Source organism: Stegastes partitus, unplaced genomic scaffold, assembly GCF_000690725.1.
Source record: "Stegastes partitus isolate 25-593 unplaced genomic scaffold, Stegastes_partitus-1.0.2 Scaffold81, whole genome shotgun sequence".
NCBI classification, from domain to species: Eukaryota; Metazoa; Chordata; class Actinopteri; family Pomacentridae; genus Stegastes; species Stegastes partitus.
This window is the reverse complement of record NW_007577812.1, coordinates 29,886-44,968: the sequence shown is the minus strand read 5'-3', so window position 1 is coordinate 44,968 and position 15,083 is coordinate 29,886. Positions and strand designations below refer to the sequence as shown.

At 40.6% G+C, this 15,083-nt stretch overlaps 1 long non-coding RNA gene across 1 annotated transcript in view; it reads left to right on the top strand.

The window, feature by feature from the left end:
* LOC103353682 (uncharacterized) overlaps nucleotides 1-15,083 on the top strand; it is a 39,591-nt gene continuing 24,508 nt past the window's right edge. Inside the window, exon 1 of the long non-coding RNA XR_520017.1 lies at nucleotides 1-35. This is a non-coding gene — a long non-coding RNA (uncharacterized LOC103353682). The remainder of the gene's footprint in view (nucleotides 36-15,083) is intronic.

The window sequence follows — 15,083 nt, the reverse complement described above, 5'->3', positions numbered from 1 at the left end:
CAGGTGTATGAACTGAGACACATACAGTCAACTATGTGAGTATTTATGAAAATTCAGTAGCCTTTAAAATGAATTTTTAGTTCACTGCAGATGTTAAATGCAGCTAGTTGGAGCTTATTCTGATTAAACTCAATTTAGCATAATTTAAAATTGCACCACCTTTCACCACTTAATTATTTAGTTTGCATTCACACTCATGCGTGTCTTTGATAGAACATGATCTTCTTATGTGTTTTACATGGTTTGGTTGTCAGACGTAGAGTAACGATGCTGAGCGGCATTTGAAAACATGATGTAGGAACATAGCAGTTGCGGAAACATAGTTGTGCTGCTCATCACAGTTTGAGATGAAGTTGAAATGGTTTAATAATGTAGATCAAAGTAAAAGTTGAAAAAAATAAAAAAAAACTGAGAGCAGAAGACGCCTTTGTGGCACCGCATGAAAATTTCTCGCAGCGTAGCTTAAAGAAGACAACCAAAGGGGGGTGACGAGCAGTTGTGAGGACATCAAACAGTTCTGCCTCCTACTGAAGAAATACTCGAGATTTTTATTTATTTATTTATTTATTTTTTTGGTAAGAGAGTCTGTCTTTTTACTGGCAGAGATTTCAGAATTGGCATTGCGCTTAACAGCAGGGAGGCGCCACTGGAGAACTACCTCGATAGCCTTTCCCAACCGCGGACCTCAACCAGAATGGATCATTAGGATCGTGCCAAAGATGGATGGCAACTTTCTGCACGACTTGCTGGCCGCCAGTGTAAGAGTAGGGCGCAGGCTTTCCTCTGGTCCCTTGGCCTGCCTGCTGACCTGCTCCTGGGTCTTAGTTAACATTCAGGGAGCCCTGACCTGAAAAGCAGGCTTGGCAGCAGAACCAAGGTCCCATCCTCCCCAAAGAAATTAGAGGTGGTAATCTTTCAGGAACAACTTGCTAACCTTCCCAGACCATGTAAATGTAATAGATGCAGCTGATTGCCCTGCCTCTGTTTTGCGGTCCCTCTGTGTCCCGCTGTCACCGGCCGTGGCGGGTTGCGGCCAATTTGTGTGTATCTGACAGCTCGGAAGTGACAAACGATGGCTCGGGCTAAAAGAAGGTTACATTTAAACACAGCACAGGTCAATGGGGTAGATGGCTGAATGCTAAATCATTGTCAGGGAAACTAATGATATAACATTATAAGACAACAGGGCGCGCTAAAAGATAAAGTGTAGGATGTCATATTGATACTATAATCAACCAATGTCTGTTTCAACCGCACATTCATCTTGATTTTGCATAGACGTTCACATATTCTAGTCACTGCTGAATAGAATCATCGAGGAATCCCACACAAACAGCTATTTATGCTGCCGGATCCCTTTGTGTGCCACAAGAACACTGTGACAATATGGTTCCTCACTGCAATATTTTAGCGATGCTAAAAATATAATGACCGTTTATAGCCTCTTCCCTGTAATACTACTGGGACTATTCCAGTTTTACTGTCATTAGGACCCAAAATACACTGTGTGAAGTATTAGAAACAAATATTTAATTCGCTGTGTCTAAGACGTGTTACACCTGCTGTAGCAATTTCAAAAACACACAGGAAGTCTGAATAACCAACACAGAAAGAGCCTGGGAACCCAAGCACGAGTTGTGGCATCTTGACAAGTCTTTAAGTAATTCTTACAAGAACAAACACCCTTAGGCTCACTTGCTTCATTGCTTAAGTCAAAACAGAGAGTACATACAGCCACTAGGCTGCAACAGAAATCAGAGAGGTGTCCACTATTTTAATAAGAAATCTGAATGTTTTTTTTTACGGTCATCATGTTGTTATTTTGTTGATGGAACATGGTGTAGTCAACATGAATTTTGTCACATTGACACCAAAAAAATGTTCTTTCAGTATGTCTCTGATTTGTATTACAAGGAACAGGCAGTGTGGCAGCTAATAATAACCATTAGTACAACCTCACTCCATGTAGCTGGAGGTTATGTGGACATGGAGTGTCCAGGAAGCTCAAGGACGGCTCACACTCCCAGATTAAACAACATTCACTCTCTGTCAAATGCCTAGCTCCCAAAACTGCCAAGCCAGAGGAAAATGAGCCCCCACACGACCCTCGCTGTGGATGACAGGATAAAACGCAAGACAGTTGTGCCTGAAGGAGACCCAGGATAACGAAATAATCTTTAATCTCTGTCCCTTCAAGGCACTTTCAACACCTGTTATTCTTGATGGCATTGTGAGAGAGGGCAGCTCGCAGATTCATTTTAAGCCTGGTAATTATTACACTAATTATTCACTTCGGTGTGGGGTGATTACCAGTCCTCGTTCAGGTGAATACTCGTCCGCGTGTACACCAGCTGTGGCCAAAGCAGCTTGGTGGAACAGTTGTTCCACTCCTTTTTCCCTTGCAGATATTTGACCTCTTGTCATGTTTGCAATCTGTACTTTGGGGGGAAGCGAGAAAAACAGCCAGAAACTTTTAATTGCTCAATAGAAACAGTAGTGAAAGGCACAGGTTTGGCCATCTGTTCAGCCCACACCATCTCTTTAGCAAAGAAACTTCCTATTTAAACAGGTTGCACAGTTTCCATTACCCCGCATGGTGGATTTATGGGACACAGATCCATCACTTCTAACAGCGCAGAGTTGTTGCTATGCCGCCCTGCGTAACAACGAGACATTATTTCTCTTAAATTAATGAGTACTCATAGTATTTTTCCCCCCTTCTCTTAAATAATTAATGAATCAAGATATATTCTTTTCATTTAACTGGATGCATTCATAATCACAGCTCGGGGGTCCGAAAGCCTTTAAGACAAATATTTCTGCTCTTTGACTAGATTTAATTCAATTAGTAGAAATACAACATCAAATACTATGCCTCCATTAACAGATCTTTCATGTTAAAAATGAGTATCATGAATATTGCATCTGTGGTCATATGAAAACAATTATTCTCTGATGCTGTGGAGTTACAAAAAAGAAAACGCATAAGTAATTTTCTTACGCTGCATCGGCGAGTTTAGATCAGAAAGAAATGAAGTCTGTAATGTCCGCATCATCACGCCATTGTTTTAATATGAAAGTTCACAAAACCCATTTAAATGTGTAGCAGAAATATCAGATGTTCATTGTTTGAAAACAGATTTTTGCCATTTGGGTGTGAAATGACACATAGCTAGATTTCCTTCTCTGTTAACATCAGTGCTGTCGTACTTTCTGGTATTTTGCACTTAAAGGATATAGTTTCATTCTGCTATAATTTCCAAAAAAAAGATCAACAGAGCATCTGTCCATCTCTCAATACTTTCTGACTTCTCTCCCCTGTCTGCGGCCCGCAACCCTGAGCACATTCATGTCTAAGTGTTAAAAATGAGTCATGAATATTTAACTTAAATTAAAAAAAGAAAAGGCTAAATAATTTATCAATACAGCTGGGCACTGTAGTTTTTTTTACAAGACTCACACAGATTGGTTGTGGACTTCTTCCGCCGCAGATTTGTTGTACAAGTGATTTATTTACAGCAACCCAGAGGGGTGTATGTAGGATTGACTCTAAATAATACAGTCCCGGTGCTCATTGAAATCAAGCACCATTTTCCCACAATGTCTTTCACAGATTCCTTTTTTAATAGCTTTTGGAATCCAGGTATGTCATACTTGTTAGGATAGAAATCATTGTTTATTTTAGCCTTTTCATGGGGTTTGTTGAGAATAAAGAAAAATGTAGAATGTCACCACACTTATCCTTTAAACACACAGATCTGGAGTTTATGTAAGCATTTGGATTGACAGCGTTGTTAGGAATTGGAGCGTAAAACATTGACAGATAAATAAAATAAATAAATTGCATGTGTGGAAGTGAGATGAGCCCTAACAGTGCTGGTGGTCACTTGGTATTTCTTAATTTAAAAAAATACTGTAATAATTAACTGATTTTACAGCAACTGATTGAATCCATCAGAGACTGAGGTGTTCATATAAAGCCTGTTATCCATTAAAACTAAGAGAAAGCGGAGTTTAATGTCATTTAAGGTTTAGTCAGATACTGTTTCATTGACAATTCTATCTTCAAAATCTAATAAATCTCTTCCTGTGATTCAAATAGAGCCAATGAAATACTTCTACTAGCTCTAACTCACAAAGACAAATGCGGGATCTAGTTACTAATACTGTTGGCACTAGATAACACATGTGTTGATGCAACATAACCACCCGTGTTCTGGAATAACTCACACGCCTACCACTAACCTTGAAGAAACTCCAACCACTGTCTTTTAAAGTTGGAAAAACCAGGAGAAAGAATTGCAGTCCTTCCTCTTCTAAAGGCCAGATTTCACTGTCTCTGGAAACACTGCTGAAATATAAATGCTCTGTGACACCATGTCCGCTGATTGCTATACTCTCTAGGCAATGTCAATTTTGTGGAAGTACTTGCAGATTAAGTCGGCAGGATGTCAAGAGCCCTTGTAGAGGCTGCTATCTTGTCTTAGCGAAGGGTCCGAAAGCCCTTGTCTATTACTGGAGACACCCCAAGGACAGATGCTTTAGGCTTAGGGGGGTGATAGAGAATAATAGCACATTAGATTCCTAATGTATCTTGGATGCGGGACTCGGGGGAGACAGAACTCCTGGGTAATCCAAATTCATCTCTCTCTCTCTCTCCTCCCTCATTTCCTCCTTTCTTTCTTGCCTTTCTTCGCTCATATCCAGAGTTGGGTCTCTGTCTGCCTCTTGAGGTGCAGAATCTTAGCCCGAAGCTACATGCTACACAGTTCATTCATCAAAAGCATGACCCTCTCCAGTCGGGGACAGGATGCTATGGACTAATGAACTGAGTGCATGGTATGAGCGTATGTGTGTCATATCTCTACACACAGGGGAGGGAATCTTTACTTATTACAGGCCATCACAACACATAAAACACACCAAACACCAGCGTCCTGTCTGTCTGGTGCACCCCTATTGCTATCCTTTTATGTTATGAACGTGAAATCATTCAACTAAGAACGTCATTTAAAGGCTGAATGTCATTGTGAGTGTCACTGCGATGCATCCAGTCAGTGTGCGTGCAAAATGGATGTGTGGTTTTGACTTAGCGGGGAAATGTACCTGCAGGGGAAGAAGTTTTGTCACTTAATCTTTTGCCAAAGTTTTTTTTCCTACAAGGCCTCTCTCTCTGGTAAATATATTGTCATAAAGCTAATATGTAATGAACAGCGGTAGTGTAGCGTTCCCCTCTGGAGCTTTTTATTGTCATACATCATACGCAAATTGGGGATAAAGGGATTTTCATTTTTTTGTCCCAGCATGAATCTGCGGTGTACTAAACATACGCTAGTGGTAAGAAATCACTGTCCCCACTCCTCCTCCTCCTCCTCCTCTCCCACCCCCTCACCACCAGCGTGGAGCCCCCACCCCCATCTCCCAACCCCAGGCCAAGGGTACACCTTGATGAGTGAAGAGGGAGGCTAATTCAGTCCTCAGGCTTAATTAATCCTATGTCTTATTTGATGAATGGCTCCCAAATTGTGCTGTAATAGTGGTATTTTTTTTTTTTTGTTTCGCGGAGGGGGCTGCCGAGCGGCGTGTTGACACGGAGCTAGGAGAAAGTCAAAGTCGGGACTTCCGAGAGGCTTGACTTAGGGCTTTGTTTGCAAAGTTGTTGTCCTCTGTAGACAGTTTAAGCCCCGTCCTCTGACGTCAGGCCAGCTGCACAGAGTGATGGTGCGCTGTAGGGAACATGGGTTTATGGATTTCTCCTGGCTAAAATCACTATAGGAGTCCACTGCCTTTGTCGCACGCTGGGTTTGTCACTTTTGCCAAACATGATTTGTTGTCTGTAAATACGCAGAGTGCCCTGTGATGGTTTTTTTTTGGTTTTACATGAATATCTGCCTCAGGGGGGCAACACATTACAATGATAAATCCCATGTTTGACTTTTATAATGGGAGGTGCCTAAACTATTCAAAACCAACAGTTTTTCTTTATGACAAATCTGAATGCTAAATTGTTCATTTATTCGACCAAAGGTTAAAGTTAAATGTGCGAGATGCCTGAAATATGTCTGACTTGAAAGTAAATATAGAATTTTATTGAACAATTTGTGTTATTAAAGGCAGACTCCTAGCGCATAAGATAATTATTGTGGATTGTGCACTAGTTTTTAATGTTGTAAATGTGCCCACACGCCATATGATAGCGTTACTGCCCGCAGATTCAGGACTCCCGCTTCTGCCTCCGATTAATATTAATCCTTTTGTCACAAAGCCTTCTGCTTTAAGTGTGCATTGTCCTAACAGAGGTAGCACTTAAAACTAACGATGTCATAAATTTTTCTGGCTAATGTGGCAGGCGTAAAGGGAGCTTTGGCGGGTGGGGTGAGGGTCTGGTGATTTGAGAGGAACGATGATGAGATTCGGTGGCCTAGCCCAAGCAATGAACTTGATTAAACTAATCTCATCTCTATCAAAGCATCACTCGGATCCCCCCTTGTCCCATTATTCATGGCAATGGGATAATTACACTGAGATGCATGGGGGCCAGACAGATAGCATTGTGACACGGGGCCCTCAGACCCTGGGCTATGCCTCCACTAGTACGCGGCCTGTTCATTTTAAACACAGATTAATTATGGTCAATGGGATGGTTCACATCTGTCACTCTTAGTGAGAAAAATGGAAATTGCTGCCCCTCAAGATGATAAAGGATGTATATTAAGTCATCTTCTAGTTGGAGGTTCAATAGGACTGAATACGATCAGCATTTTAATTCTGACATCAGCATTACGAGTGTCGGAACAACGTGGAAAAACAGCAGATATGATACCGTGATGATCGCCAAAAAACTCACAACCCTGCCTCCTAAAACCAAAGGATACAGAGATAATGATGGCGGACTCAAGTATTTTCTCGCCTTCAGAGTGAGAGCATGTGCCATCAGCAGTGCTTTTGTTATGAGATTATGTCAGTAAATCAATAAGTCAACTGATGGTGCCCCGACTGCATTTCTAGAAGTTAGCAGAATAAATATAGCAACAAGAACATTTTATGATTTACTTTAGCTACTGCCAAGAACCCACACTCTGTGTTTAGTCACACTTTCTATGCGGTCATAAAAGTGTTTTATGATTTTAATGATTTAAATCTGAAACACTGTAAATGCAAACAAACACTAGTGTATTTGTGTTCTTCATTAACATTTATTTACTTTTTCGTGAAAAATGGTCCAAGCTTAATAGGATTTCCATCTTTTTTTGGGGGGGAAATTTTTGACCCCAAGCATCCAGAATGATAATGTTCATGTTTATGCTGGTAAAGCATGCTTCAATATATTCCACTTATGTCCTGTGATTCTCCTTACAAATATTTTCCTTTTCAAATAAAACACATTTTTTAATTAATAGCAATCACATAAATAATTGAGTATTGTAATATTTATGTAATCAACTCAGAGGTGTTTGTGCTACAGTGCAAACGCCCACGCGTGTCACTAGTTTATACTGTGTGCAGTGTTTTAAGGCTTGCTTCTTCTTTTTCTCTAATTTACTGAGGCTACAGTAAAAGAAATAACACGTTAGGGCTTTTTTTTCTCTCCATGAGTTCAAAATATATATATAACCCTGAGCAGCTTAATTGTTAAGAGTATATTTTAATGGGTTTAGTGTCTTTGTTTTACTTTTGTTTGGATGACTGCGTCACACAGATGAACGTTTTCATCAGCTAAGCAGTCGGGACCACCTGACACACACACACACACACACACACACACACACACACACACACACACACACACTCCGACAGAAACACACAGTTCCATATACACACCCCAAGGGACTCCTAAGGGACAACAGGGAGTGATGAACAGACACAAGCAATAGACACCCAGCCCGTGTAATTATCTCCTGGAGTGGTGTATGTAGTCACTGAGCTCTGCCCTGCCTCGGTCAGAGCTCTGTGGCCCTCAGTGCTCGTCTGCAGGTTGTTTTTTTTACCACCACAGTGATTGGGCTTCTTCCTTCGTATACCCCAAGGATGTTTTTCTGCAGTTCAGCCTTTCAACTCTGTCCCCAAGGACTAACATCTAGTCACTGACTACTGACCATACCACTTGAAACTAACAAGATCATTCGATTGCACAGCGGACCAGCTTTCCCTTTCTTTCATTTTCCGAAGCCTCCGACACGTACCTGAGAAGATGTCGCTCCCATTGTTCGTTTGTTGTTAGCATACAGATCAAAAGCCGTTCCACGAGTATACGCGACTGTAAAATGTAGGTTTATGATAATACACAGGCCTTGCCCAGATGTGTGCAGGCATGTTTATTTTCTTCTTCGGGGGTTTATATATTGAATTAAAAGTGCATATTAATTAACACCCCTCTCTTTGTGCAGTAATTCTTTATATTTGGATGTGGTCCAATGCAGTAAACACGCTCTCAGATGCAAATGTTTATTGCTGTGTTGTTTGTAATAGTCACCTTTCATTGAACCAGCATTTTATATGCTCTGACACAACAGTTACAGATTGCAAATAAAAAATGTTTTAACTTGAAATGCAAGAGATGAGTCTTAAAGGAATACAACACTTTAAATACAACCGCAGTCTAATATTGTACCACTTGAACTAGTGAGATCTGAATGTAAAGCAGCATCACCAGATTCTTCTGAGACACAATGAAAAGACAGACAAATTGTACAGTTTTAAAGAATTTTGAAAACTGCTTATTTGAGAGTACTTCATGTAATTGAAGTTATTAAGGTGTTGTCAATGCCACATCGCTATAGTTTTGGTATGTTTACGGTCTCTCTGTTTTTATTCCTCAGTTTCTACATGTAATATAAAATCTATTTCCCAGAAACAGACTCAGAGAATGTGATCACTCTCTAGATGTCAAAAACAACAAAAGAACTGCATGTGTTGATCTTTATAACCCGGAGCGATGCCTTTTCTCCTGATTCTGTTTTTGTGAAATGTAGACACTAGATGGGGAAGTTTTTTTTTGAGGCAGGACATCAGTTGAAGTTTACAACAAAACCACTCAAAATCTCTGATGTTCTTTGTTCACTGGCATTGCTTTGGCCGTCAACGTTGATCTTCAGTTCTCATCTCCAGCTCAGATTATTCTGCATAACCAGAGATGTGGTCATACACAAGAAAATGGAGCTAACGGGGTTGTACAGCTCAGAGATATATTCTCACTTGTAGCTCAGCTTTGTATTGCTGATATAGTCAGGCTGCATGATGGATCGGTGGTTAGCACCGTTGCCTCGCAGCAAGAAGGTCGCCGGTTCGCGTCACGGTGAGGACACCCGGGATCTTTCTGTGTGGAGTTTGCATGTTCTCCCCGTGCAGCGTGGGTTCTCTCCGGGTTCTCCGGCTTCCTTCCACAGTCCAAAAACATGTTGAGGTTAATTGGTGATTCTAAATTGTCAGTAGGTGTGAATGTGAGTGTGCTTGGTTGTCTGTCTCTAAGTGTAGCCCTGTGATAGACTGGTGACCTGTCCAGGGTGTCCCCTGCCTTCACCCTGAGTCAGCTGGGATAGACTCCAGCCCCCCTAGTGAGGATTAAGCGGTGTATAGATAATGGATGAATGTAGTCAGTGCTGTGCAGGAGCCTCACTAGTGCTGTCAAGTCCATGTATCCATTAGTTGTTCCAACTTTATCCTGCAGAGAGTCACATCTGACGTTAGGCGAGAGGGAACACCCTGGACAGGTTGCTGCTCAATTGCATGACTAAGACAAAGAGACACACAACCACACACACAGTCCCACTACAGCCAATTTAGAATCACCAATTAACCTGCCATGCATGTCTTTGGACTGTGGGAGGAAACCCACCCAGACGCAGGGAGAATATCAGCGGGTTCAAACACAGACAGTGCTAACCACTGCAATGTACATGAACATTTAATTTGATATTCTGGTGTTACTGTGTTCATGTCAGCTTTTTTGAAATGGCAGCAGCTTTTAGCAAAGTAGGATCTGTGCATAGTTTACTTGAGATTTGACTTCACGCTTATTTTGGTTGGAGATCTTGTTGCTGCAGCTCTTATCTAAATGTAAGTGTTTACATAATTGCTGGCTATATCTTTGTACGTTTAAATGTTGTATATCTTGTTTATTGCTCTTTCCAGCGTCATTTTACTCAACTTGTTTTAGAGTGAGCAGCAGAAACGGCTTCACAACAAATAGTTCAATCAGGCCAAGAAAATGCAAGTTACAGACAGTCTTTAAACAAGTTCAGTCTTATCTAAGCTGGCGAAAGCTATAACTTGGAGGCCTAAACGGAAAGGAAATGAAGTTGTTGTTTCCCTGTTAATAAATCCTGAGACTGATTTATATTGCTGAGATGCTTCCAAGTTGGACCAAATAGACGTCAGTGGTTTGTCTATAATTTGAAAGTTGGCACTATGAGTGGAATAAGACCAAATGAGAAGTCAAATAGACAAAGAGGGGCTATTTGTGTTGAAAGAAAAGTTTGAGGGAAAGTTTTAGTCATATTCTTGGCTTCTTGGACTCAGTTAAAAATTGTATGAACATATACCAAAGCTGTTGAGCAAACTGCATTTGTACTGAAAGTAACCTTAGTAGACTTGAGCTTCCACTAATGTCTAAGAATAACATGATGGCTAAATAATATTTTAACCTCTGGAGATGTTTATGTGAGGTAATAGGGTCTATTAATTGTAGATTAGTGAATTAATTGGAAACCATTTCTTGTGCATCTTACGTTACCTTTACACACAAAAACTAACTTTTCACTCTACTAAAGGCCTCTGTATTTAATTATGTCCAAAACATATGATTAGTGATTCACTACCATTACATCACACACTTTCTGATTTGTCTACATCGCTGGAGGTATGTCGTAAAAAAAATTCACACAAGTTCGTCGCTGAAAAAGTGCGACGTTTCCATTATTTCTCCTTATGCAAAAAACAAACTTTTTTTTTTTTGCCTGGCTGAGTGCGCTTTACCTGGATCATGTCTTAAGTAAATCAATATGTCTTTCAAGCATGGCTATTAACAGCAGTGTCCTTTCATTCCCTTTTCTCCATCAAACCACACTAATCCTGATTTACACAGTTTAAAACCTTGGCCATATCCCTTACCTTCCAAGGAGATAGGGTAATTAAATTGGTACTTTTTATAAGTCGTTCTCAATAAATCTGAATAAATTAACAAGGCATTACTAAGACTGCTACATTAAATTTGCATAGTGTGTTTAATGAATATGCAACTGCAAGTGAAAAGGTCTGCTACTGTGAACTCTTGAAATTAGCATAACTACTTCCAGCATGTTTCTTAAATAATGCTCTCATTTGCACATCACTGAGTTGGCTAATTCTAACTTCAGTCAGTGTAGCCTCATAATTAAGACTCTTGCTTTAATTTTTAATGAAGTTTACGTTACATCAATCCTGACAGTAATGAGAGGGACATGGAAACAAAAAGGCTGCTAATAATTAAATTCACCAACCAGTTTGAGGCATAGTAATTCCTGAGGAGAAATTACATGACTAATTATTAATTTGATATTCATACCATTCCATGGATAGACTCACATAACTGCTTGTCCGGGTGCCAGTTATGCTGAAATGCAAAATGCCTTTTCACTGCCCCCATGACTAGGAGGTCTCACATGGATTTTAGTGCACAATTAATCATGTTGACACTCGCGATTAAATGCTTTTTATTGGTGCCGATTTATTGGGCCGTATTACCTGAGTTGGTTTAAGGCCTGTTGGAGTCTGTCAGTGAGATGCAGACATAAACAGAGTAATGATTGAATAACATCTCTTTGGTGATTTGGAGGTAGTTCAGAACTGGAGCTGACTTTCAGCACTTTGATTAGATACCCCCCCCCAAAAAAAAAAATCCAAACAGTTTCTGCCTCCGAGTCATGGCTGTTCACTTTCAATGTAAAGAAGCCTGCTTCAATATTCCACGCCTGTATTTGTACAACATTGTATGACTTATAGAAAACTTTTAAAATAAACTAGTGAGGTAATCAATTCCACATATATTTTATGAAACATTTGACTCAATAACCATGTTTATTTTGAATTAGCCATCAAGAACTAGTTGACATCAAAACAATCAAAAGAGTGTCGGCTGAACTAGTGTCTGAATTCAAATGAAAAGATTAGTAGAAGAAATGAGAACTCAGCGGTAGCTTTTTTTTTACCTTTTATTGTGAGATATTTTTGATCAAAACGATCCCTCATGTAGATCTTCTCATCCTAGTTGTCACGACAACTGGCTACTCCGCTGAAAGTTAATTATTTGGGATTGTAATAGCTTTGGTTTAGGCAGGGGAACTGAACATCTCCCTTGCTGATAAGCCTGTTAACACTCTGTCTGTGCCTACAGTAGCTGTGACCGGTAAAGATTTTTTTTTTCCTTTCCCCCCACCGACATGCAGCCGTACTTGACATTTCATAGGATTCCTTCTCTGCTTTTTCCATTAGTGCATTATAATAGCACAAACCTCAACTCTAGATTAAATTTGTTTGATAGAAATGTAATTGCGTTCTTTTGTGTGCATGCAGTCTGTGTATATTTCCCCTCCCACCTTCCATCTATAATTCAAATGCCTTGTCACATCTGAAGTACTTGCTCCCGAACAGGTCAGAGTCAACAGCATTATTTTCAAGTGCGGACCCTTAAGTGTCTAGTAATCAACATCACAGTTCATCAGTTCTATTACTACTATCCTTCAAAAAATATAAATCTCCTCCTATATCAGCTGCAGCGCCGCTTACAAGAACCCTTAATCAACGGGATTTCGGACACGTAAACACATATTTTTCTGTGCACATTAGCCACGCTTTCCTAGGCCCCTCGGCCGCCGGTTAGCGGTTGCATCCTCGCGCTGTTACCAGGAATAATGATGCCGAGCCCGTACTGTGCCCTGCCTTATGAGCATGCTTCTGCGGACACACAAGTATTCGAGTCTCGCTTTAATTAATGTGACAAAATCCTTTTTGCTGGGTTGCTTCCTGTGCCCCTTTGATTAGCCGTGGATTAACAGGACCTTTATGTTTTTCCTCACTGCACCCATGTTTTCAGCACAGGTTAGCTCCCCTATTACTGAACAAATGAATTAGTGCCTGGAAATGTGTCATGCATATTACCTTTCAGCAGGAGGCACATTGAGCCGGTCAACAATAAAGAGCAGTTCAAAGCGTACCATGCAACATTTCTTGTTTGCGTTCCTCTTTAAAGCTCTTTGTGATTTACTGGGATGCTTGTTTATGCTTAGCAATGCAAATGTGCGTCTTACAGCGGCATATATCACGCACCAATTAAAACATATCAATAGAAGTGGCCCTTGGTGATTGGTCATTGTGTTGAGCCAAGGACCAAGCATTGCTGCCGTCGCTGCAGTTCTGTCTTGTAAAATAATAGACTTTAAAACAAACCCTTGTCTTTAAAAAAAAGCAGCCACCTTACAGATGTAGGTCAAAAAGAGCAAAGTTTAGGTGTTCTAATTTTCTGCTTCTTAGATGTCCACAAATAGATTATGTTTGCAAACCTTTTTTTGTTAAAATTCCTGTGACATGTTTATTTTTTTTTTCAGTCTTTTACCTTCCCTTTGGGTGTCCCCGGCATCAGCCATGTGTTTTTGTTTACACGCGCTGTAAACACTCCTGTATTTTTATTGTGTATTGTGCTGTTCTGGTCTTTGGCTCCGTTAACCATCCGTGGAGACCAGGCATTTCCCTGATGTATAAGATGAAAGACGGAACAAAATGCCCCCTCATTTGGTCCCAGTTGGTTAAGTGTGTTCTGATCACTGCCAAGGTCTGGATGAACATGAGCCACACAAAGGACCGTGCCTTCCAACCACACGGGGCTCACAATAAAAAGGGATTTGCCTCAGTTAGACGTCTTGCACACGAACCCCCAAAGGAGGGAGACGTGTTGGTGGCGTTACAGGGGACATGTCAACTTTCTCAGAATTGAACCCTGAGTTCAAAGCTTTTTCTTTCATTTTTTTCCCCCCTCGTCATTACCTTACAAACTAATTTCAGGCTTACAGTCGGTTCTCAAAAGGTGCTTCTTCTTCTTATTTTGCAGCAATAAAAACATAATAGATTAGTCAATGCAAACAGAAAGGTTAAAGGTTTTAGGTTAAACTTACAACTCTGACCTGGAGAGGTTGTAATTTCACTTAAAGTGACCCCATATTGATCCATTTCACTTAATGTGTCACCTGTCAGCTGGGTGGGCTGCACGTCGCTGCTTAATGACAGTTCAGAGGAGCTTAAGATTATAAAACCCTCATCTCTCCCCCTCCGCCACCTCCATCCTTTAAACTTGGTTTCATAAATATTTCTCCATCCTGTGATCTCGCCCTCATTGTGCAGTTGCAGAGATTCATCCACCTCAAAGCCTTCCACCTCATTCTTATCCTCTATGAAAGATAACTGTGGATGTGACTGACCTATGTTAATCCATACCTTTCTTTCTTTTTTCTTTTTTTGCATAAAGGCCCTTTTATCTTTCCTCCTCATGATGAAAGTTCACTCTTCTGTTGAGTTTGTTGTTAATATATTATGATCTCACGTCGCTTAATATTGCATTATTCTTTCATTTTCAACAATATATACAGTAACGGAGAATTGTTCACAGGATGGTGGTTCATTATAAGGTGATACATAGTGCAGTGAGGAGGGCTTTGCATTTTCTTTTCAATATTGATACGGACTCTGTTTTCTCCTCTCATCTTCTCTGTCACACGCCGACACTCTTCTTCTTCTTCTTTAAAAAAAAATCTGTCAGCTCTCTAAGTATCACGTGTAGTTTAACAGGATGATTTGTTGTCATCGAGTCATCTGTCACCAAAAGCTAAATGATGAAATGAGAGCGGGAGCGCCACTGTCTTGTCTGTAATGAATTATGCAGAGGGGGGGGAGGTCAGGGGCCTGTGTTTTGGTTACAGTCGACAGCACAGACACGGACCTCAGGTAGTGCACTCATCAGTCCTGCTGTTTCTCACCATATGGAGTCAATGAACTGGGACACCCTCCTCCTACACACACACACAAACACACACACTTCATCACACACACTCATGTGC